This window comes from Haliotis cracherodii, unplaced genomic scaffold (assembly GCF_022045235.1).
Source record: "Haliotis cracherodii isolate W230 unplaced genomic scaffold, xgHalCrac1.p SCAF_2, whole genome shotgun sequence".
In the NCBI taxonomy this organism is placed as follows: domain Eukaryota; kingdom Metazoa; phylum Mollusca; class Gastropoda; order Lepetellida; family Haliotidae; genus Haliotis; species Haliotis cracherodii.
Window position 1 is genome coordinate 13,328,738 of NW_027266275.1, and position 26,331 is coordinate 13,355,068.

The 26,331-nt window shown below is 37.7% G+C and overlaps 1 pseudogene; it reads left to right on the plus strand.

Moving 5' to 3' along the window:
* LOC139467457 (uncharacterized) lies at positions 1 to 25,325 on the plus strand (annotated as a pseudogene).
* Positions 25,326 to 26,331: the final 1,006 nt, after the last annotated feature.

Here is a 26,331-nt window from a genome sequence, read left to right on the forward strand (position 1 = left end):
ATGTTGAAAGATCATGACAGTATTTCAGCTCTATGTATCATGGACTCGAAACCGTTCGACAAGACCTCGTTCTTGTTGATGCAATGAGACAAAATTCTTACTCGCAGGATGCTCATGAACTTATGCTTCAAAGACCTTTGTATCCTGATAGTCTATACTCGTCACTGTCAGGTTATCTATTGGGAATTGGAAGCTTTAGTTTATGTGGTTTACTTACAGACGTACTCGTCGACCTTGACGTTGCACTGGGAAAGGACCAAACAATCGAAGACAACAGAAAGGAAACAATAGGTGTGCTGAGACGTTTCCCCAAACTCAAGAATGTTACCGAGAGGGATGTGGTGGACACTTGCATCCTTCTTCAAGAGGCAAAAGAAAAGGTAGTCCTATGACCGTGGAATATATTTATTTTATCAAAAATAAATAAATCGAGAAATGCATACAAAAGCAAGTCTAGCCAGCTCAAGCTAGCTCTATTCCACACAACATAGGGAATAACTTTTTATTTTTAGAGTGAAGAAGGATATTGTGTAATATAAGATTTCAGAGACTAAATGTTAGTCTAAAGAAAAGGTAAAAGAATCACAACGATCTTAGCTTAGACCAACAGATAAAGTTATTAATCTTTGTCATCTGTCGCCAATCGTTACATTATTTCATAGTACAGTGACACACTGAATAGCTGGGGTATACAATTCAAGTAATCAGTAATCTTCTGGTTGTCGAAGGTTCAAGTAGCGCAAGTAACAGGCTATATCGCCACCAGATTGACGCAGAAAGAGATATATGACCAGATACGTATTTACAACAGTAAGTATATGTTACAAGATTCACTCTAACGTCTCTTGCCATTATGTTGATGATGATGACGCATGTATATATAGCGCATAAAAGGTGCAAAACGTTGTGTTCAGTGCGCTTAGCATTGACAGTGTTTGTTTCATAGGTGGGCTTTGAGGTGTGATTTAAGAGACTGAAAGAGATAATTTCACATTATTTGAAAGAGAGTCCCATGGAATCGCTGCGGAATATTAGAATGTTTTTTCGCCGTACGTGGATGTTCTTATTTTCGGAATAGAAAATAGTTTCTGTTGTTGAGATCGGAGAGTTCTCTGTGCAGAATAGACTGGAAAGAGTTCAGTGAGATATTTTGGGGCAATGTTGTTGAAACATTCATATGCAAATGTTCGAGTTGATATAAACCTTATTTCAAATTTGGCTTTAAAACTGAGATGTACAATAGCGATGGCACTACGGTATGATGACGTGACAGAGTCACGTTCATATGTTTTCAATATTTCCAATCTACCGTAAAGATTAAATACATTTCATCCACCTACAGTAAACACTATGCTCCAGTAACTTCTTTGTGGGGCATTTAGAAATTGGATTACTAAGTAAGGATAAGCTATGTGGATGAACAACTTCTTTTTACAATTAGGAGCGACCATTATCAAGCAAGTGACGATCAGTGTTGAATCCATACAGGACGGGTATAGTGCACATTTAAGCTGCTCCTTTGAACAAGGGCGGCATATGTGTATTTGTATACTGACAACATAATGTGAGTAAATGAGAGCTCTTTAGTCAGCAGTCCTGTCATGGATGGCACAACATCACCAAAGTCATCAAGCATGACTAGCCTATAGTCATTACTCGGCTCTACGATCAGCATGGGACATTGGGAGAAAGTTCAACAGAGATATTCCAACGGGGATTTAAAGTACGTGGTGATGTCTCATTAAGATGGGTCCCTGGTTTCCAGCAGGAATTAGTAATTACATGCTTACATGCATGTCTTCCGATACATTATTGCATTCTAATGATTCTTGTTTTTATTACAGCCGAGAGGGTGTGTGTAGTCATTGATCATGGGATCAGAAGACTCTATGAGGACGACTCCTGGATTACGGGACTAACATCTGGAAAATTAAAAAACGTGGAAGTGGGCACTCATGAACTGAATTTTGCTCAAGAATACATGGACGAATTCCGGAAAAGGAGACCTGAAAAGCAGGACAAGGTTAGGCCAAACCAAAGTTACTGGGTTTCTTTATTATAAAAAGATTCAGGGCCGGTGTTGCAGGCTCAAATCAATCCCCTATAAATTCACTCTGGAGCGATTTGAGCCTAGGCTCAGGTCTCTCCCCCTACTAAGCCCAAAACACTCACTCACTCACTCAGATCTCTGCCCGTTGGGTTCAAATCAGTCCCTTACATTTAACAGGATCCCATTTCTACTGTTTTGGCATACAGTTCTGAAACGTTCAGGTGTTCATGAGACCTTCTTCTTACCTGAAAAGATAGTAGATGATTGTCGACAAACATTATATTTAAAAACCCAACAAAAAAATCAACTGTGATACTTGGCAACACATAAAATGTATGTAGACAAGTATATGTCTATGTTTATTTTAGGAAAAGACTGAAGAACTCGCAAACATCTTCTGTCGACGAATGAACATCCAAGAAATCCAAGATGCTATTAATCATGTAAACAGTAAGTACTATTATCGTTGTTACAGAAGAAGAAGAAGAAAATTATTTTATCATAGTGCCACCTGGTGTTTAAAAACAGTAAAAAACATTACACGTATACATACGTATGATATATAAAAACATCAGCCGACCCATGGATCTATGAGGCACTTAAAATCATTAAATTATCCATTATATAAATTGGCAAGAATAATACACGAACATAATCGAAAGTACACACACACACACACCCACGCACGCACGCACGCACGAACACACACACACACATAAATATTACACACATTTCATTTTCAATCACACATGCAGTTCACCACATCCACTCAATATCACGTGCGCATACATCACATACAAACACTACCCACATACTCATCTATCACTCACAAAAACATACACATTATATACATCACTGCCCGGCACGTTGTCGCCGGAGAAACATTGACGTCACTGTTGCGGCCAGAGGTTTACACAAGCTGACACACTGCATAAGGAAGCGAAGTTGATCACAAGGGTGGAAACTCAGAAACTGTGAATTGGCAATGCAGGCTTTCCTCCATAGGTCGTAGTGGATATCCGAGAAGAGGGTACAGTTGATCAGGAAATGGGTCTCGTCTTCAACTTGATGTTCATCACAGAACTGACATATACGGTCATTAAGTGGGGTAATCGGTCGCCGGAATCTGCCGAGCTCAAATTCTAAAGGTAAAGTCGCACATGTCAATTTTGCAAGAACACTACGCTCTTGTCTGTTCAGAATATTCCGGACATAAGACTCGACGTGTGCGGATGCCTTGAATAGCCTGTAGGTCCGCAGTTTGTTCCCATTGGCTAATCCCCTGTCATTCCATAGATCCATCCACCAAGAGTCAGCGTCGGCGGCAATGATACGGTCCTTAAGAACTTTGAAATCATTTTCAGCAATATAATACATGTCCAGATTACTTGAATCAAACCTTTTCAACAAGACACAGCAGAATTTACCCATGATTTCCGGAAGCGTTTAGACCAGTTCACTATCACAGTAATCTTTCGATCAGATTCAAGAGATATTATTTTCTTCCACAGTCGTAATATAATGTTTTCTAAGTGTTACATTGTTGTAGTTTAGATAAGTAAACACTGAGTGATCGTTATGGGGATTACGGGTAAGAATACATCTCCAGCAATATCATGGATCGGGAGGTCAAGTCAACGGACGCGACGACCGATGGTCAGAATCAATCAATCTATTATTACAAAGTAGACACGAATTATGGATAACAACTTCTTTAATACTGTAAAAAGCGACGTTTCGGTATAGATCCTTATAACGTTGTCAAGCAAGACTGAATGAGGGACATTGTACAGAATGTATATAGTAGGTGGAGGATTAACAGTAGAGGATAAACAGTAACAACAATTGCATACATGACTGGGATAACATGAGTAGGTAATGACAACAGAAGGATAATCCTGTCACAGCATGATGGACGAAGAACACATAGGTGGAAGCCAAATAAACAGAATAAGTTGTATAGGTGCGGTGATTATTGCTTAATGAGCCATAGATTGTGTCTACTTTGTCATCCGTCAACTTCTAAGTAATGCAAATCAAACAATTCAATCTATTATATACAGAGTACGTTTATTTTGTGTGTATTTGTACCTATATGTCCTAAATTGTCGTATATAGGGAGAGTTTATTGCAACAATGACATACTTGCAAAGACATATTGATATATATACATGCATGTAGTAATGAGGTGACATTAATTTGCAACAATTGCACAAATTGTTCACTGTCGTAATATAAGTTTTACAGTGCCATTGACTCTCATCAAAATGTAATAGGCCATTGTAAGCTGGTAAATTGAAACCGACCTAAAGATAATTTACATTAATGTTTTTTTTTGCCTTTTATGATAAAATGGATACACATGCTAACTAATATTGCATCCTCCTGTGTAATACAAAACGGTCATATGTCTTCTTTCTTTATCAATGAAAGAGGATGCAGACAAAGAGACCCAATATCGCCATATCTTTTTCTTTTTGCTGTAGAAGTCTTAGGTTGTATCATAAGAGACAATAAAAATATTAAAGGAATTGTATTGAATGATAAAGAGTATAAATTAGGTCAGTACGCAGACGACACACAATTATTCTTAAACGGAGAGGCAGAAAGCCTGTATGCAGCAATACATATATTTGATTGTTTCTTCAAAATGCCTGGTCGAAAGCAGGTAGCTCAACAAATATTTGTGAAGATTAGACTGGCATGTAGGCAATTTTGAAGTGTTAGGAATTACTCTCAACCCTCATTTGCAAGATCTATGGGTTATCAATACCCGAAAAAGACTTGAAACAATAAATAGGCTATTGTCAAACTGGTGAAGAAGAAACTTGCCTCTTAAAGGTAAAATTACTGTTATCAAGTCATTGGCTCTCTCAACTCTTGTCCATATCTTTATGGCACTGCCACTCCCCCCCCCCCCCCCCCCCCCCCCAAAAAAAAGATTTTATTACACAGTTAAATAAAATTCTGTTTAGATTTTTATGGAATGATAAACCAGATAAAATTAAAAGACAAAATCTGAAAAACATTTATGCTGATGGTGGGCTTAGAATGGTGGACATTAAAATATTCATAGAATCACTAAAATTATCTACATTAAGAAGGTATTTAAAAAAGAGTCCATATGATAATCCTTCAGTTTCATTAATATAATTAAATTAGGAGTTAATGCTGATAAATATTTATGTGTGAAAACCCCTTTTTGGAGAGACGTTTTAAATGTTTGGGGAAATCATGGCAGAAAATTTCCGAAATTCTATCACAGGCCCTATGGCTAAATCACCAATTTAAACATGAAAACTACATAAAAGTACGTTATGATATACAGGGCACAATACTAGATTATAATAAGGTTAAACTTAGTATACCTAAAGAATGGAGAGACACTGTCAATCACTATATCCAAATACCAATATATGACTTAAATCTAAGTCCACAATTGAGGGATATATCTTTACCTGTTCCAGGATCTAGGTACTTTTATGATATACTAATTACAATAACAAAACCACCCTTAGTAAATGGAAAATGGTAGTCTCTTTTGGACGATGATATTCCATGGAAAGAAGTTTATTCAAACTTCAGAAACAGTACTAAAGATACTAAATTGATTGATTTTCAGTTGAAGTTTATCCATAGAATAATTTACACCAAAAAGGAATCATTAAAAATGAAACTAGTTGACAATTATATTTGCTCCTTTTGTGATTTAAATGGTGAAAACCTTATACATGTATACTGGGAATTTGAATATGTTAAACACTTTTGGAGCAATCTGGAAACCTTTTTAAACCTTGATATCAATACTAGGATCTCACTTACCAAATACTCAGTTATATCTGGATTTGACAAAATAAACTTTTACTAAATCATATTATAATATCAAGTAAAAGATAAAAAAGAAGAAGATAAAAACTCATTGCCACAAAAAACAATGGTCTGTTACAATTTTAACGAAAATGGGGAAAAGTCCTGCACAAATTAAAATAATAATCATGCCCTGTACAATAATGCTATTGGTCAGTACCGCCTCAAATAGCAATCCATTCAAAAAAGCTAATACCTGACTATCGGTACAACGTTTCATGCTCTTCATGAAACATATCATATAGCAGTTATGCATGCTATGTATTTATATCACAAGAAATGTACATCCATGTAACGTATGTTCACTACAATTGATTAAACCTACTGTACAACATTAATGTAATCGTTATCAATCTAAATTTAAAGAAAAAATACAATGATGTAATTGAAATATATATAATCACACAAGCACAAATCAATGAACCCTCTTCTAATGTCATACAATGCGTCTTACCCAAAGTACAATGCATATGACGAACACATCAATACCAACTACAGTCCACGTGGTAACTTATGAGAAAGCTCTAATTGTGTTGTATACAGCGAGAGAAGCGTATTTTCTCTATATTGAATTCTCCTTTTATGGGACCACCGATGAGAATAGTTGCAAATTCCTGACACGACAAGAAATAAAGGACATTGTCAAAGGTATGGTAATTAGAGAGATTTCACTTACCGTCTATATTGAACTACCTATAACACGAAGAGCATTGTGGCGCGCTTAAAATGCACATTAGAATCGCTTCCAAAGATACAACCCGTAAACTTTAATTCTTCAGACTTTTAACTGTGGTTTTCAATGAATAATGTAACAACATAAGAAATGTAATTAATGTGCAGCGATGGAACGCCTCGTGTATGCAACACAAGGGAAAATTCCAATATATACAAAATATAAAATTTCTATATATGGTATATCCAAAAATATACAATTTTGTATATATATGGATAGATTTTGCCACTGCTTCACTCAGTTTCTTCTGAGCATGTGACAAATTTACTTTAAAACTATGTTCATTATGACAACTATATTTGGAGTGCTATGAAATAATTGGCATTTATTCATTTTGACAGCATTTTACATAATAAAGAAATAGAAGATTTCAGCAGACTTTTGTAACAGTTAGATATATAATACGTTCGCCTACTGTTTAGAAATAAGATGATCTATATATACAAGTAGTTCAGAGTAGTTTTAAACAGTGACGGTAAAATAAATTTATCGTGAATAGCAGCAAATATGAATATATACAATTTAATATTTCTGTTTGTGTTGTCATGGTATAGTGATTCTGAATCTAAAATATTGCTTGATATTGTTTGACAAACAGTTGTATGCACTGTCCATCGTGATACTTCTACTTAAGTATATAAAAAAGGATGTTTGGCTGGTCATTTGACATGCGTTCATTGTAAACAAGGATTAGTGTGACAGGATAACTAAGTTTGTCATCTGGTATAATGCACTTCCTCGATTAGCATAATTAGAACAGAGTTTGTAATTAGTTATATCCGGACTCCAGTTAACCAAGACAGTTAGCATCATTGGAGAGTGTGAGCAACTGGAGAAGAGGCGAGCAACTCAATGTGATTTAGGAATTTGTGGAATTTTGATAAATAAACCTGTCGGAAAGTGCAGTCGAATAGAATCGCAGATTTTTCTATCGTACATTTGAGGGTAAACGTGAACGAAACCGTGCAGGATGCCTAACAGAGATTTGACTTCAGAACACACAGTGAGCTCAGGTAAGTTTATTAATGGGGATATGTTCATTCATTCGTGCAATAGATATGGCAATCACGAGCGCGGACTCAAAATGTGTTCGCAATAAAACATTTGGAAGAAATATAATTTACTTACAAGACTAGTACACAACAAAGTCATTAAGTGAATATTAAATAAATTGATTCACGATATGACAACATCAAATCCTATATTTGTTTGCTGAAACAGGTTTAAAGCAATCCAAATTGTACAATCATTATTATAAAATACAGCATGTGTCGCTACCCCTCTCACGTCAACTACATAAATGTATAAAAATGTTTTGATATAATTCAAAATCACTATTTTTTTACATTATAACTAAAACTATGGAGCTTAGCATGTCGAGCCAACAAACTATTGTATATATTTTCACCCTCAGAATCAAACCCAGAAAGTTTACACTTAGATTCATTACGGACTATTTGTGGGGCGACAAGGGGTACAAATCATGAGGAACCTTAAAAAGAAACTAACATAGCCAAAAGAAAACACTATTTCACAGAGTTTGAAAACATCTCTTCTGTTAGTGATTACTTTTAAAGAAATCGAACCAATTTACAGGCTACAAGTTGCTGAACAGAATGCTATGCCAAGTCATTCCTTCCTGATACCATTAATAATTAATAATTGGAATAGTCACCTAATATAGAGGATTACTAAACTATTATTATAATTGGACAATGTTACTAACATTCAGTTATACCAGGTTTTGTCACATAATCATTTATCGCCCCCGACTCGGTTGTAGTGATAAACTTCCACCGGCTTGAAAGACACATCTCAGATAACGCATCATGCATGCTCCCATATTCTGCATTTATTTCACATGCCCTTACTACAATATTTTAAGAAAGGATTCATCGTACTAATCTAAAGGTTAGAGTTTGAATTCAGTGCTTTATGGGAAACAAAATCTGTCAATTTAGCTATTTTGAATTTAGTCCATATGTACATCCTACCATTTCATGTACTCAACCATCTCCCCTTTTATTTTTTACAAAAGATCTAAGATTAAAAACAGTTATCAAGCAATATTGTACATAGCTTCAGAAATACATAACCTTCACATGGAAAGTGCATCCTTGATGTACTATTCTGTATTGTAAGACATTAGATATATGCTCCAGTACCGCCGCTGGTGGTTTAATTTATGAGAAATAAACAAGTCATAATTTGGTTTGCATCCAACCATGCAAGTGCTAAATTATAAAGACCAACGAAGCTTTTTAAAGTAGAAATTAAGCAAACCGTATATTTATCAAATTGATTATTGCTAGAAAATATGTATGAACAACAAGTACTATAATCGGAAATATATTTACATGTCATACATGCAGCCGGATGCTACAAATCACAATACAATGCTAATCCAATATTTGTGTTCCAGCGAATGACTACCAAATAGACAAGGACCAAACCAGCTCTACAGACAAAGACTCTCTCAAAGGCAACAAGGTGCAGGCTATATAATTTGGATATTACTTATTCTGTTTAGCAATTGGCAAAATCAGCAAATACAGCTCTTGGTGTTCTTGTCTGTAAATTTAAATTAGCGGGTGGTATGACATTTTCAGTTTTTAATAAACTGTATGATAATCTTGTTCAGCCTATACTATCGTACGGTTCGGCTATCAGGGGCCTCAAGCAATTCAGCTGTATTAATTTTGTTCAAAACAGAGCTGCTCGTTTCTTCCTTGCGGTTTATAACAAAACTCCAAATCTATCAGTCCGTGGCGACTTAGGATGGACAAGCCCACTTACAAAACAGCATATTGAAATATTTCGTTTTTGGCGGCGAATTCAAGCGGTCGATCCCGATAGACTTCTTTGTTGGATTAGTAAATCGTCTACAAAATTCCGTAAGTCCTGCCTGGGTAAAAACAATGTTTTGGATTTGCTTGATAGTTAAGATCTAACTGTCTCTGACGGTCTGCATTTAACCCAACTCGATTTTACCCGTCTAAAATATAAGTTATAAGCGTTAGATGAGCATAATTGGTATTCAGAATTGTGGAATGATAGAGGTTTACAAAATGGAAATAAGCTTCGTACTTATCAATTGTTCAAACACTCGCTGTCTGCTGAACCCTATTTGAACATGTATTATGAACAGGTCTCATGGTAGTATCCTAAGCAAGTTACGCTGCGGCACATTACCCTTACCCTTGTATGTATGTATGTATGTATGTATGTATGTATGTATGTATGTATGTATGTATGTATGTATGTATGTATGTATGTATGTATGTATGTATGTATGTATGTATGTATGTATGTATGTATGTATGTATGTATGTATTGTGTTGCAGTGTGGAATGTTAATTTAATGTGACTTAGGCTAATCCCTTACTTTCAGACATTAATTGACATGTCTCACCAACAACTCACAAGGGATCAATCCTTGTTTAAACGCGAAAAGAAACAGTATACTGCAGGTTAACTATACTAATTAACTAATTGAGGGTTAAATGACATTGTTTACTTAGTGCTTGAATGGTTGGATGCTTAAATAGTGACACATAAATAAACTATTCTTCTTCTTTTCGTTCATTTACAAGATGCTTTTTTCCAACTGCTAACATAAGCAATTTCTGAATTCTGTTGGAACTATAATTTAATATCTAATTTAGAAAACATTATATAAATTATCTTCCCTCACGCAGAAAACAAGCATGGGATTCTCCGTTCGTTTTCGATAATTGGGTTTGCATCAAGAGGCGATTAATAAAATTAGAAACGAGCCTATGTGTAATACCATGTTTTATGAACCTTGCGTAACCAAACAGTTGATACCAAACTGTTTCCTAGAAATGGTACGACACAGGGATCATTTAGCGATACTGTTGTTCTCTCTTTTAATCATACACAATATATATATATATATATATATATATATATATATATATACCGATTTTAATTAGAACAGACATAGACGGATCATTAAGAAAGACGACAAAGGAAACAGGAATACCACACAGTAATTACATTTACGTCATCAGTGTAAGGAAGACACATAGGGTTAAAATGAAAAGTCAATATCTGGTATGTCCGCCATTGGCAGCAACACAGGCCATGCAACGTCTTCTCATTGATCGAATAAGTCTGCGAAAAGTGTTCTGGGGAATTCCACTCTTGACGTAGTGTGTCTTCAAGTTCTCTCAGGTTCTGTACTTGCGGACGACGTGAGAGGCGTTGACCCAGGTAATCCCATAGATGTTCAATTGGCGATAGATCGGGTGACAGGGCTGGCCATGGAAGCAGAGACACATTATTGTTCGCTGGGGACTGTGTTGAAACACGTGCTGTGTGCGCTCTTGCATTATCTGTCTGGAAGGTGTGCATATCCTGGTGCTGATGAAAGAATGGGATGACGTGATTTGCCAATATGTTATTCCTGTAGTAGAGGGCATTAACTCTTCCACGACAAACATGGAGCTCTGTTCGATGGTTATGACTGATGCCGCCCCACAGCATGACACTCCCTCCCCCCCCCATCCCCCTACCCCCATCGATCTGTCTGTACAACGCAGTCATTGTGATAACGTTTTCCACGTCGACGCCACACTCGCAGTCGACCGTCAGCATTCAGTAAATGAAAACAGGACTCATCAGAGAACAGCACACCATGCCACTGACGCAATCTCCAATGACGATGCCTTTCTGCCCAACGCAGACGATCATTTCAATGTCGATCAGTGAGTATGGGTCCAACATATGGAAGTCGAGCACGTAGCCCTGCTGAGCGGAGACGTCGACGTACGGTGTCAGCGCTGATCAAACCCCGTCGGCCTTGTACGGTTGCTGCAGTTCTCCCAAACGCCGGTAGACACGTTGGCGCCCGTCACTGTGGGAAATGTTGACCCTCGATTCATCTGTAAAGACAACATTCTCCACCATATTCGAGGTTGGCGAACATGATTTCGACACCATCTTAGACGGTTGACTCGATGACGGTATGCCAGGATGGGACGTATGGCATGCGCAGGGCGTCGTGGTCGAATCCCTTACTGACGTAAACGATTCCTGACAGTGTTGGGATGGATACGGCGCAGTCCTGGAATTGTCTGGGACGTCGTTACTGCCGTTTAGAACCTGTGTCGGAGATGTGTAACTCGAATCCATCTGTCCTGTCTTGGCGTCGTTACTCGGGGACGTCCTGAACGTGGGTGGTCGGCAACGTCATTTGTGTTCTGATAACGCCTCAACAATGCCGATATCGTGTAACGATGGCATTGGAAATGTGTTGCCACCTGTTGTTGCCTCATTCCCGCTCGGGTCATTCCAATGGCTTCATGACGCTGTGCAGCTGTCAATCTTGGCATGATTTGCTTGTGATATGCTTGTGTCTGCGCCTGAGAAGTTTTGAATTTTTGAATGACCACAGATCATGCTTTCCAAAGTGACAGCGAATTTTGAGTTGCACATGCTGTGTACAGCTGCACAGGATGCTTGTGCAGTAACACATTGCACGTCCATAGGCCCCCATCAATGACGTCATATCGCATGGCACGTGCATGAGCGTTTGAATGTCTCCAATAATTGCTGTGTTCAAACCTATATTTCATATGGACGGTGTGCCCTTATATCTATATTTTCTCCGTGCACAGTTTCTTTATGTGGCTAGTATATATATATATATATATATATATATATATATATATATATATATATATATATATATATATATATATATAGCTGCCAATGAAAGCATGAACTCAATTACTGTACAAATATATGAGTTCATTTTGTATGAGTATAAATATGAAGTTATCATTTTTTAACTTCAAATACTACGATGTGCCTACTAATACCGTCATTATGTTGATTGTTAACAACCATGAGTTGCGATATGTTATATGATTGCTTTGGTACTTTCATTGGTACTGAATTTTCTTTGCGCAATAACCAGAGTAATTTTTGTTTTAAATTTAAGCAAGTTTTATGCCTTGTGGAATTGTAGATGAAGAAACACAATAAATACAATTCGCATTTATATAAGTAAAGCAAAATATCAATTAAATCTGAATACGTCAATGTGTAAATTTCTTGTTCTAAAAAGTACAGGCATTAGTATTCATATTCCACTTGTTAATAATTTGGATTGTAACATTTTTTCTAATTTTCTTGCATCGGTTGTACAATACATTTACGGTCGTAGTTTGTTGACTTAGCCCCCAGAAATATTTTAAACATTGCATTTTTAGCAATTTCGTGCCGTTTGGACAATATTCATCCCAACAAATGTAATAAGTCAGTGGCAAAAGTAAAGTCAAATAAACAAAGATGGCGGATGCAGTAAAATATCGAAGTCATATCAGTACTTTAAAAAATTTGGGAATAGCTTCAGCTACCCGCTAGGTCTGCGCGCAATACTGCTACAAACATGCAATGTCTGACCCTTTCCCATGTTAAAGCACATTGAGAAAAGCTTACATTGTACTTACTTACCTTTTGTAAAACATAAGACATTAATACAACTGTTTACATATATATCTGTGTTATGAGTTTTCGGACGCTGAATAAACATTCATAGTTTTTTTTCACATGAACAACTGTAAAACATCTCATTCATTTATAAAAGACAACGTTATCATAAAAACAAGCTATGATCGGAGTATTTACAATTTCTGTGTGATGCCACGCCCCTCGTTATAGTGCAAGTATTCGTGATAGAAAACGTATGATGTCCGGAAACTTAAGATCAGACAATAATAGTATTGTGTTATGAATAATAATAAAGGCATGTTTGGTGCTGAAAGCTCTGATCAAAAACAGGACAATCCGCGACGGTTTTTCAGAGTATTTTCTTTTAAATTTTTACGCGGAAGATGATTTTCCGAGGTCTACTGTTTTAAAAAACGCGATTTTCCGCGGAGATTTCACATTATAACAATGTATACCGTACAATTAAACCGTACAAACCAAATTCAACACATTTAAGTAATAATGATATATCTTTCATCCTCTGTGCAATCCACTCAGTTGGCTAATCTGCTATGCACAAATCATATTACAAATCACTTCGCGGCATCCCGTACAAACCAATCTGAGCTCAGCACAATTCGATTTCAACACTTTCAAGTGATTATAATAAAGAAGTCACCGCCAATGCAATCACCTCCGACTGCTAATCCGCTCTGGGCATTTGAACATAAAGTCTGTTTTTTGCAGTGTATCTAATATACTACAAGCAGGAATAAGAGACATGTAATATGGTATGATGTATGTGTTTTGTTTTATTTGTTCCAAATATATTTTATTGTCCAAGGAGACAAAGGGATGGGGCACAAGTGCCATACTTATTGCCATTTCCACGCTATATACAATTAAACATAATATCTCGCATCGGAAATGAACACTTTACACTTGAATTTATTGTGGAAACATAGTGCACAATACATATATACATATACCTATTTGAATATTACTAATATTACATAATGTTACTGAACAGTCAGTGAGAGTTTACATCTTTGCGCTTAATCAGCAACATCAGCAACGTATATTACAACTTTGTAAGTAACTTTCCTTTCCAGAAATAGGGGGCAGGGGTGGCCCAGTCGTCTAAGGCGCCGCGATTCGCTGCGCAGAGTTGCGTCCCTTGGGCACGCCAGAAACCTATGATTGTGGGTTCGAATCCCGGTTCGCCCCAATTATGTTTCTAGGTTTGTCAGCACCATACCCGTGCTGATGGGTTTCTGAGACCTGCATCACCTCGGGCTTTCCCCCCACATTAAGCTGACACGCCGTGATATAACTGGAATAATGTTAAAAGCGGCGTTAAACCCAACTCACTCACTCACTCACTTTCCAGAAATACCATAGAATGGTGACAGAGATGAACCTCTACCCCAAGAGATGTGTCTTTGACTAAAATCTGCTTTGTTATTTTGATTTCAAATTATAGGCTTAACCTGGAAGGAATTTATATTAATTTGTTTTATTTCAATTTTTCTTTTCAGAAATATCACTCTGAATTTTGGGTTTTAAAATAGCATGTCGCAATTATAACATAGAAACGCCGTTAAGATACTAGGGAGAGCGGCAGATACAGAATATGATTTAAACAGATTTATTTTCACAAAAATGTGAACATGGATTGTAAACAAGCGAAGCGCTTATGGTAATACCGCTCCATTTCACATGAGACATAATACACTAAATACATCAATGGAGGTGAGATGTATCAAGTGAATTGCACATGCCAAGCTAGATGTGTATATATAATGAATATGTTTGCAGTTTTTATTAAACAATCATTTATTTAATTGAACATCTGTCTTAAATCCGTTTTAATATGACGTTTTGAATAGAATCTTTTGTTTGGATTTGCTTTTTCTTACTCAAATGCGAATTTCCGCATAGCACTGTTTGTAAAGAATAACAGTGTTGGTAAAAATACATTTAATTTCGAAGAATATAGTAAATTAAATGTGTACACACAAAAAAGAAGTGAAAAGCATCTTCGGTATGACATCAAAAGGAACAAGTTTTAATATCCCAAATATATCTATCGTACTGCTCTGCGTAAAGATCGCCGCAGCCATGCCTGAGGCGTCTGTGAATAATTTGACATATTAAACCTGTCTCCATAATTTAAATCCCAGTGTATACCATTATCTCCCCTTACATGGAGCAAATTCTTAAATTGTGTAACGGTCTCTGCCCCCGTTAGGTCTTCTGGTAACATATTGTGAAGTTGTGTTGTAGCTGGTATAAATGAATCTGCATACGCTTTTGTTTTACACTTCACTTTGAAGATTAGTTTTATCCCTTAAGTTATAATTTGTGTTTTCCGAAACTGTATTAGGAATAAGCCATTAAAGATACTGAATATTAATTGGTCAATGCCTGTCATATTCGGATAGCAAAATATGGTGTTAAAGTGTAAATTGAAATATGTTTACATTTGCCAAACGCCTGATAATATCGTAACATATATTGAGGTGTACACTGATAAGCTAGATCATGACACATATTCAAAGTACTTGAGGGAACTTCGCATGGAAGGAATGTGTATCAACCTGTAGTATTAAACGTGGCTAAAACATTCACATTGCATATTTGTCGCTTAAAATATCTGAAGGTGAAAATAAACGCCCTGATCACATACATGTAGTCATCACTGACTCTACCATTCAGACCGCCTCCGTGGTCTAGAGGTAGAGCGTCCGCCTGGAGAGCGGAAGGTCCGGTGTTCGATCCCCGGCCGCGTCATACTAAAAGACGTTGAAAGATGGCACTTGTTGTTACCCTGTCTGGCGCTCGGCATTAAGGGGCTAAAACAAGGACTGGTCGGCTCGGAGTCAGTATACTGTGTCTGAGTAGGGTATTCATGTTAAACTGCGGCATGGTATCTCAGTGTGCTAGCACTATAAATCGGCATCAGTACGGACCAGTACAAGCAGCCACACGCTATATAGGTCCAATAATCTTGGACGCGACGTTAACCCCATTTCACCTTACATTTACCATTCATATACTTAATCATGCCTGTTGACCTTGCACTTTGTACTTTAAAGGAAACCAAATGTTAAAATATACTCACACTAAAACCATCAAATCACGCTTTAATTAAGAATTCAAGGCAGTTTCGAATATACAGAAAGGAAATCCACAGGAATTGAAAAGACATTGGGATACAGTGCTCTGCGATGCCAAAGTTCTTCCAGATGGCGCAAAGAGCCGGAAAGAAGCAGAATTTGAAAAGTTAGAGGGCTATCGTAAGCTGTTCAAAGGCGAAGTTGAACATCAGGTATAGCGTGAAATTATTCTGATGATATACATTCTTCCATATATATAACGTCGCCTAAAACATGCATTTTAGTGTTCGGGTTTGCATCCATTGAGAGTTCGAGAATCCTGTGGGCGTGGGTTCAAATTTCAGATCTGTAGTTAATTTGATTCTTCGTTTGTCCGGAAAATATCTGTGCTGGTTGGTTTCAACAGGGTGGTAAACACAATATACCTACATCACGTCAGTCTTTCCGGACACAGTAACCTATGGTGGCTGATTAGGGCCATCGCCATATCGCCTTAAGATATCCAAGCGACATGGCGACAAAGCGATAGTACGACACGACATTGCGATATGGCGATATTATATAGCGATAACACACAAGGCCATGGCGATAACAAGACTCGCCATGGCAATAATACGACGCTACATGGCGATAATATCGCTAAGATATCGCTCCTACACGTAGCCCTACTGAACACACATGATGCATGTGAATCGCACCCATCAACAGCAATTGTAAACAGGTGCCTTAAAATGTTCGATAAGAAAACAATAAAATGTTTATACTGAATAAGTACCCCCAATATCCAGCCTGAGGGACCGGCATGTCTCTGAATAAGTGAGTGAGTTTGGCTTAATTCCGCTTTGAACAGTATTTATATATCAGTTATACCCTGCCGTGTCAGCTTGAAATGGGACGAAACCCACCATCATAAGTTTCTGGCACGCCCAAGGAACGCAACTCTGCACAGCGAATTGCGACGGCTCAGACGACAGAGACACTAGATGACTGTATAGGTAATTGGCAGAAGAACGCGAAATCACGACATTGGTCAAATTTCGCAATCTCGCGTTCTCGCGTTTTTGAAAATAGTTGCAAATGACTGTATAGGCAATTGACACAAAAGCACGAGAACGCGAGATCGCGACATTGGTCAAGTGTCGCAATCTCGCATTTTCGCGTTTTTGAAAATAGTTGCAAATGACTGTATAGGTAATTGACACAAAAGCACGAGAACGCGTTATCGCGAGATTGCGACATTCGTCAAGTGTCGCGATCTCGTATTCTCGCGTATATTACGGTTTGAGTCGAAACATGCAGCGCTAGCCAATCAGAATTCGCGTAGTAATTGTGGTATTTTAATAAACATTTTCTCGCAAATAATCAGTTTAATACTCATTTTGATAATATACTTTGAGTTGAAAGTGAAATTACTCACCACTAACAATATATTAGGTACCTCTCTCAATATAAAACCCAATGAGTTCAGGTCACTTGTGATATTTACACATTTGTCTGTAATGTACAAAACTAAATGTTCACGAAATACAACTATTTGTCTATTTGTAATAGTTGTCTGAAGGGTCTATGGTTCTTACTGGTAATCCAGTATAGGTTGGACCAACTCACAAAACGCATTTGGGACAAGTAGGCGGTGCACAGAATTTCGGCAAACATGTTTGGTGTGTTACAGTTGGAGAGGTGTGCGCATGTTGTACACGTGCAGACCATGACGATGAAATTGACTACGCTCGCGTGGACACACGAGTTGCTATTAAGAGTGAGTGAGTGAGTTGGGTTTAACGCCGCTTTTAACACTATTTCAGTCACATCACGGCGTGTCAGCTTAATGTGGGAGGAAAGCCCGAAGTGATGCAGGTCTCAGACGTTTACCACTTCGGTGAAACCCACGAGCACGGGTATGGTGCTGACAAACCTAGAAACATAATCGGGGCGAACCGGGATTCGAACCCACAATCATAGGTTTCTGGCGTGCCAAAGGGACGCAACTCTGCTGAGCGAATCGCGGCGCCTTGGACGACTGGGCCACCCGTGCCCACAGACTATAAAGAGGTCAGTGTGACGATAACAGGATTCTCTTAAAGTCGTTTGACAGAAGACTTAGTTAATTACGAAAAAAACATGTCAAAGCTTAGTAAGCACATCTTCCCGAGGCAAGAGAGTTAACTGACTATAAAAGTCCAGTTTCCACCATTGCCGAACTAGGCTGGTATTATGGAGTTACATTTTGGCTGGACTAACGAGTCTATGCATAGTCCAATCAAAATCGCGCTCCGAAATCGAAATCCGGTTTGTAAACCGTCGTGCAGATTTCGTTCGATTGCAGGATTTGCAAAACATGTGCACCACTACCTCGTTGTCAGCAGATATTTTCCCAATCTTTCGCGTGATTTGATGCATTTCGCGAGTAAGACCCGTTTTATCACAATATAGATTTTGATTATCGATTAGATCGTCCTGATTGGGCGCCACCATTTTGTGTGAAGCAAATGCAAGTGATACGAGAGGTGGAATCTGATTGGTCCATAGGAGAGGCTTAGAAGGGACATAGCTGGTAATAGCCACTGGTGGCGCTACGATCGAGCCCGAGTAATCCCAGCCTAGTTCGGCAAGGGTGGAAACTGGACTTTTAAAGTCAGTTAACTTTCTTGCCTCGGGAAGATGAGTGAGCATGGCCAAATCATACATTCTGCCCCCGTTTTCACATCCCCTAGCACATCCCCTAGGGATCAGAAAAGACAGAAAAGGGGGTGGGGGTGGGGGTGTGTTTGGGGTGGTGGTGATGTGTGCATAGCATAATATTTATTATATTTTATTTTCCTACTTCTTGAATGCAGAAAAAAACCGTTTGATTGTGTAAGGCACCTGGGACTCTTTTTCAAATGTAGCTCATTAGGATCCCTGTTCAGATTCTTAGAACTATACTATCCATATATGTAGAACTGAACAGTTTAGACAGCTTACTGACTGCCCTCGCGGTGCCATGATTCCTGATCTGAACATCTCCTCCCTAACACAAGCAGATGACATCACTCTGTTTTCTTAGAGAACGTCTGGCTCGACCAGATGGTGATGACCTGTCAGGAATGTATTTGTAAATGTGGTTTCGGAACGCTGCCAATAAACGTAAAATGATTGTTGTTTCAGACAACTCGTGACACAATGACATCATATTCATGTTTTACATACAAAGGTTGCTATTACATTATCCACACGCTGTCACACACACACGCACGCTGTCACACACACACACACACACACACACAAACAGTAGATACAGTATCGCAATATTGTCTTTTCGCGTGACCATATCGCAGTGTCGCTATATCGCCTTATTGCAATCTCGTGTGGTGTTTTGGCCATGTCGTGTCGTGTTAATGTCATGTCGTGTCATTGAAGTACTGTTCAAAGCAGTTGACAGCAGTCCATTCATGGAAAGACTTTTGAGGAATCCCCCTATTTATACTTATTTATGTGAACAGTTCACTTAATCTGAAGAAAGGGAGTGAATAAAAGTCTTCCTTTGCACTTTGCAAAATATACCTTTCACGATTTAAAATGTAAAGAAAAACCCACATATTTACATATCTTAATGATCAAAAGTGGTATTTAACCCTGCACTTCCGAAGATTACTTAGAGGGCATTGATATCTGTCATTTTAGGGAAGAGTAGAAGCAATCCCTTAAAAAAATATATTTGATTCAAAACCAGAAATTCACAGAAAGGTTTGAGTATGAAAATCAAACATCACAAGAACTGCTTTTGAGAATATATTACTTTCTTCTTTAATTATGTTTCAGAGCTCATATTGTACCGAAATCAATATCTCGTTAGCCAAATAAATTCCTTTATTATATAGTTTTGTTTTGATGGGTCATCATAGTTTTATGCTGTGCAGCAGCAAGGGGAAAAGGCTCTCACAGAGACGAAACGTGGATTTGAAAATCTTCTGAGACGGAAAGATGTTCAACGCATAATGTTTGAGTGTAAGTACTTCATTTTCTCGGAATTTGACATATATTCCTTAGAATTACAACATAATGCATTTGTAGGGGTTTTGATTTGTTTGTTGTTCAACGCCGCACTCATCAATATTCCACCTATATGACGGCGGTCTGTAAATAATCGAATGTGGACCAGACAATCCAGTGATTGACATCATGAGCATCGATTCACGCAATTGGGATACGATGACAATCATCAACCAAATCAGCGAGCCTGACCACCCGATCCCGTTAGTCGACTCCTACGACAAGCATGGGTTGCTGAAGACCGGATCTTCACGGTCGCATTTGTAGAGATATGCATAATCTCCAAATATGTCCAGGGGATCAGCTATCGAGTTCATCGTTTCAATACGATGTAAATCGATACCTATATTAAAATCTCTTGACATACAACAGCATCCGTGGTCAGAGGATAGAGCGTCTGCCCTGAGAGGGAAAGATCGGTGGTTCGATCCTCCACCACTTCATACCAAAATACGTTAAAAGACGGTGCCCTGGTAATGGGCATTAAGAAGATAAAACAAAGGCTGTCGACTCGGAGTCAGTATAGGGTGTGACTGGAGTATCCTACACGCCCGTTGCTATAAGTGCAAAAATCCTGGACGCGACGTTACACCCCATTTCACGTCACCTCACCTAACATTTCAGTATGTGTGAATTTTTGGGGGGTTACGTTCATTTATTGTTACTTACTGTATCAATGGATTACCCTTTGCAAACGTTGATGAGGAAAAGCTGTATATCGTGTTTTGTTTGAGTTGTATCGGCAAGATGCAATGGTTGTTTTACTATTGTCATGATGCAGTTATTTGATTTGAATTTAAGACTTTAGTCATTTTGGCCCCTGTCGCTTCTGACGGACATGTTTGGCATTTCTCGTGTTGAAACTAACCAAACATGATCTCTATCGAGAGTCCCTTTCTTACTTTACATACACTGCTCAATATCGCAGTATTGGCTAAGGTATGCTAATCGGTGAGAGGTGAGAGAGTGAGTTTGGTTTAATGCCGCTTTGAACAGTATTTCAGTTATGTTACGGCGTGTCAGTTTGATAAGAGAAAACAGTCCGAGAGCTAGCAGATTTTATTACTTGAAACCCACATGCGCGGGTAAGGAGTTAAGAAAACCAGAAACGTGTCTGGAATGCCAGCTGATGCTCATTGGGTTCTGTCATGACAAAGCGACGCCAGTCCACACAGCGATATGCGGCGAACGAAATGACTGGGCCACTCCTGGACAATATTAGGAACGTGTCATTATGAGTCCATGAAAAATGACATGGCCAAAATTCGTATCATGTATACAGTAAACTACGGTTATAACGAACCACTAATTTTAGTTCGTTATAACCGTAGTTCGTTATAAGCATATATACAGCATATACAAACAAATGGCCGGAACTAAAAAAATTTCGTTATATCAGTCAGTTCGTTATAAGTGTGTTCGTTATAACCGTAGTTACTGTATATTGCTTGACAAAACATCTTTTGTTGGTTTAAATGTGGCATACTCTGTGGCATCGAAATATAGAAACACAAATCGATTCTGTAATCATGGCAACAGAATTTGACTACCCCTGGCTATAGCGTCCTTTGAATCTTCCCATCTAAAGATGAGACCAAGTTATTGTGACCATCTGGAAGAATATAATGTAAAGTGTTCTTTCTTAAACCAACTTTTCATCGTTGATCATTTTTAAAATGAGGTCAGCTTCATATAAAGATAATACCAAAGGTATCATTGTAAAGTGAGTGAGTTGGGTTTAAGGCCGCTTTTAACAGTATTCCAGTTATATCAAGGTGTGTCAGCTTAATGTGGGAGGAAAGCCCGAAGTGATGCAGGTCTCGGACATTTACCACTTCGGTGAAACCCTCGAGCACGGGTATGGTGCTGACAAACCTAGAAACATAATCGGGGGGAACCGGGATTCGAACTAACAATCATAGGTTTCTGGCGTGCCCATCATTATAAAGTCCCAAATGTACCAGTATATGAAAATAATAGAGTGATGTTTAACTCTTTCCAGGTGTAGTCATATAGCATTTCTCATAAGTCATCAGGATGTAGTCGCCCTCGGTTGCTATAAACTTTTGTGTAATAAGTAACCCCTTCGCACTGCAAGTATTCAAATATTTCAAACGTCTACTGGCTTAAAGAACGGACGGAAACGTATATTGAATAATGTACTATTTACGTACAGCAACTTTATTTCGTTTGAACGAGTTATTATTGTAAATCTAACTAAACTTCTGTGTATTGTGGTATATAATGTACATGTATAAGTAATACGATCTGTTCGATATAGTGTACCCTGCCATCATCTCCATCAATAAAGTCATAGAATTGTTCATCGATGCCAAAACGCAAGGAAAGAATGAACAGCAGGACGAGGATAAGGATAGGCAGAGGAAGAAGGTCATCGATGATCTCGAGAAGAAATGTCTCACAGCCATAAGTGAAAAGTCCGCCAATCTGGTGAAAGGAATCCTTGTAGACAACAAGAACAAAGGCTTTCTGACATTGCTCTCTGGAAAACGAGAAGGAAACAAACAAGAAAAAAGGAACCAAATAGACAAGGTTAGCTAAAAAACTTACTATAACTGAAGCTGTTCCTTTTGCCTCAATGGGATCTGTTTCGTCGTATATTCGAAACTAATTATTCTCCGGCGTTGACGTTTTCAATATGATGCACACGACCTGTTAATTGTTCCTCTCTTAGCGTCTCTGTACTTAGAGACCGACCATTCGAGAGGTGTGAAGAGGGGTTCTGTAGAAAATATACTGAACAAAAAAGTTAGCGATCATGAATATTTGGGATTTCTTTTATGAAATAGTGAGCTCAGTCTACACGACTAAAATACCCCCATCAATATTCCTCATCCCTCATTTTTCTGTTCAGTTTATTTATATACTTCAACTCCTCCATTCTTATTCTATGTGTATGTACTGATGCAGTGACCAAACAATTAATAAAATAATGTTAATAACAAAAGTCCCTGGACCTCCATCGTCGTACGGTAAAGGAATGTGGCAGCCACTTAAACATACCCATATCATATGGTAACATAAAAGTTTACTTTTACTAAAAACGTATTCACTTTAAGCATCAAGTTGTCAAGTTTCTATAAAGAAATATTAAAATATTATAAATATGTATGTTCTTAATTGAAAATCTGAGAAAGAAAATATTTTGATTATTACACGAAACGCAATTTAATGACATTGTGCATACATGCATGTTGACCTAGGTTATGAATACACAATGCCAACATTAGTGAAATTTGACCTAGGTCGCTGAAGACAAGTGTTTCAAAGAGCGTCTGACATGGAAGCAAATACAGGAAACTCTTTCTGGTAAGTACATATGTTGTTGAAGAGGCCATTTTGAATTCATAACACGAATCAATGAATTACATGAATAAACATTTATTCCAGAACAACTGTTACTAATATCAAGCTTCAGAAAGAATATTCATATACACAATCATTGTGTTCAAAAACACACCTACATTCATGTTTGTGTATTTATCATATAGAAGAAGATGTTAGACATTAGCCCAACACACTCGACACAGTTCTTTAAATAGCAAAACAAACGTTTTGTTTTATTACATATTTGGAAAGGCAGTGTTTATGTTTGACAAAAAGATAGCTCGGGTTTACTTAGGGCATAATTATATAATGTACTTTGGAAAGAATGAATATGAATGCATATTTAATGTTTTTTTCCAGATTGGAAAGACTTTGAATGTTTTGTGGTGAAGATTATCTCCAGGAAAGTAACTGATACCGAATGTCTTGATTATTACAAAAAGGAATTAAAAGAAAAGGCAGATATGATAAAATATTACCGATACAGAAGAAGGGGAGAGAATAAAGATGGACATGAAGGGGAAAACTATGAAGAACTTTGGGGCCACACAATTCTATATCTGGCACTGTGCTTTGACAAAACAGAAACAGCTTCAGCTATTTTAGAAGGTACTCCGGATCTTATCAACACTGACATTGGAACATGGCCTGATAATAAGGACACATATAAAGGACTGACACCCTTCCACATTGCAGTGGCCCATGGTCAGGTTGGCCTGGTAAAACGCATGCATGAAAGGTTTGTGAGGAAGAAAGCTGACAGGATTGGTCGAAGGATGAATGGAACAGTGTTCATGGGCCAGTTGCCGTTTCACACGGCTGTCCTGTGTTACTTGAACGACCCTAACAAAGACGATACATGCAGGGACCCAGAAAATAGATTTGTGAAGATTATCCAATTGCTTGTGGAAAAAGATGACGTTTTTGAAGAGCAAAACTACAGAGGAGATACAGTTCTTCACAGCATCATGCGATTTGTAAGATGTTTTCCTTCGCTGGAGCGACGTACAGTAGACATGATGTCATGGTTGGAGTCCTTAATGGATAAAAGAGCAATGAATGCTTGTGAAGATGTTATTGACTATAAAAAAACACTTTTTTTTACAAAACACAAAACGCACATGACAGCTCTTCAACTTGCAACAGAAAGCGGTCACATTAATCTGTTTGCCTACTTTATGAAAGTTAAAGGAGTGTATCTCATTGAATATCCCCATGATAACATCTATGAGATACGACGATGTGATGTTACCGAGATGGACAAGTTTGCTTTCATCACAGCTCAACCATATCCAACACAGGACAAAAATGGTCACCCAAAAGAGACACATGCGGCGCGACAAAACGATCAAACTACCCCAACCCCAGACTTTAGTAACCAATCTGTTGCTGAACTTCTCTGCTGTCAGAATCTACCAGTCGCAACTGAACTGGTTCGCGCAGACGTGTTTGAAGAAATGGTCCGGCGCAAACTGAATACATATTGGGTTCCCTTTTGGATGTTGAGTGTATTCCACGTCTCGCTGATTTGTTTGTTGTGTGTGTGTATGTCGTTGCGAGGGCTGGTGCTACTGAAGGCATATTCTGGTCACCACGAGTATTTCTTGAATTGTGTAACATTGTTACATTTCTCTGTTCTATTCTGTACTTTGTACAGGAATTCCCACTTCGGTATTGTTTGGCAAAACAACCATTTGCTTGGACAGCGGTACACTGATATTTAGTGGATCCAAAAATGACTTAAAGTTTTATAATTGGAGATACCATCTTAAACAATGTTGGTTCTCACCATTACCTTGGTGTTTCATATAGTCGCAAATGTACACTCGACTCTGCTTTATGCAGAGATTTCTTTTTGATATGGAAAGGGTTTTGTCGATTTATTTATAAAATAAAAATAAATTCATCCAAACCAAACGTAGCTTAGCTAGATAAGCAACATAGGCCATTTTCTTTGTCTTAAGCCAAGGTCGAAAATTAAAATTGTCAATTGATTGTCACTTAAGACCTTTTGTACTATATGGTTACCCCCATACTCCTTTGCGGGTGCAAAATGTGTGGTTTTGAAAATATGTCTTGTTTCGAAAATGTACACTTACGCTTTCTTAAATATTTGATATCACTTAGGATAAATGCCACTACCTTTATGGTTTCTGGAGAGTTTGGTAGCTTGTTAACCTAGTTAAAGGCAGAATGATATGAAATTGTCTCTGGTTATTTTCAAACCAATTTTTAATGACCACTTTCTTTTAATCATATGACCATAAATGGATAATTCGCATTAAGAGAACATTCGATAATTCAAAAATATCCATAGGCTAAAAATTGTCATCAAAACTAAATTGAATGATATTCATCAGCAAACATGGGTAAAAAATAACTCTTCTGGAATTACAACATTGTTAAAAAACTTCATTTTGAATCGTATCTAAGTATTCTGCAAGAGAATAACTGGAGAATATTGCTTGCATTTAGAACCTCAGATCATTATCTCCCACTTGAGACAGTTAGATTGAACAAAATCCCATTAAATGAAAGAAAGTGTAGATCATGTCATCTTACATATGTCAGTGATGAATTTCATTATCTTTTTATTTGTCCAAACTTCGAAACTGATAGGAGAAAGCTTATTCAAAAACATTTTTACTCAAAACCAAATATATAAAAAATGAATATTCTTTTTGATAATCATAAAGCATGATCAAAAGGGAAATACTCAATTC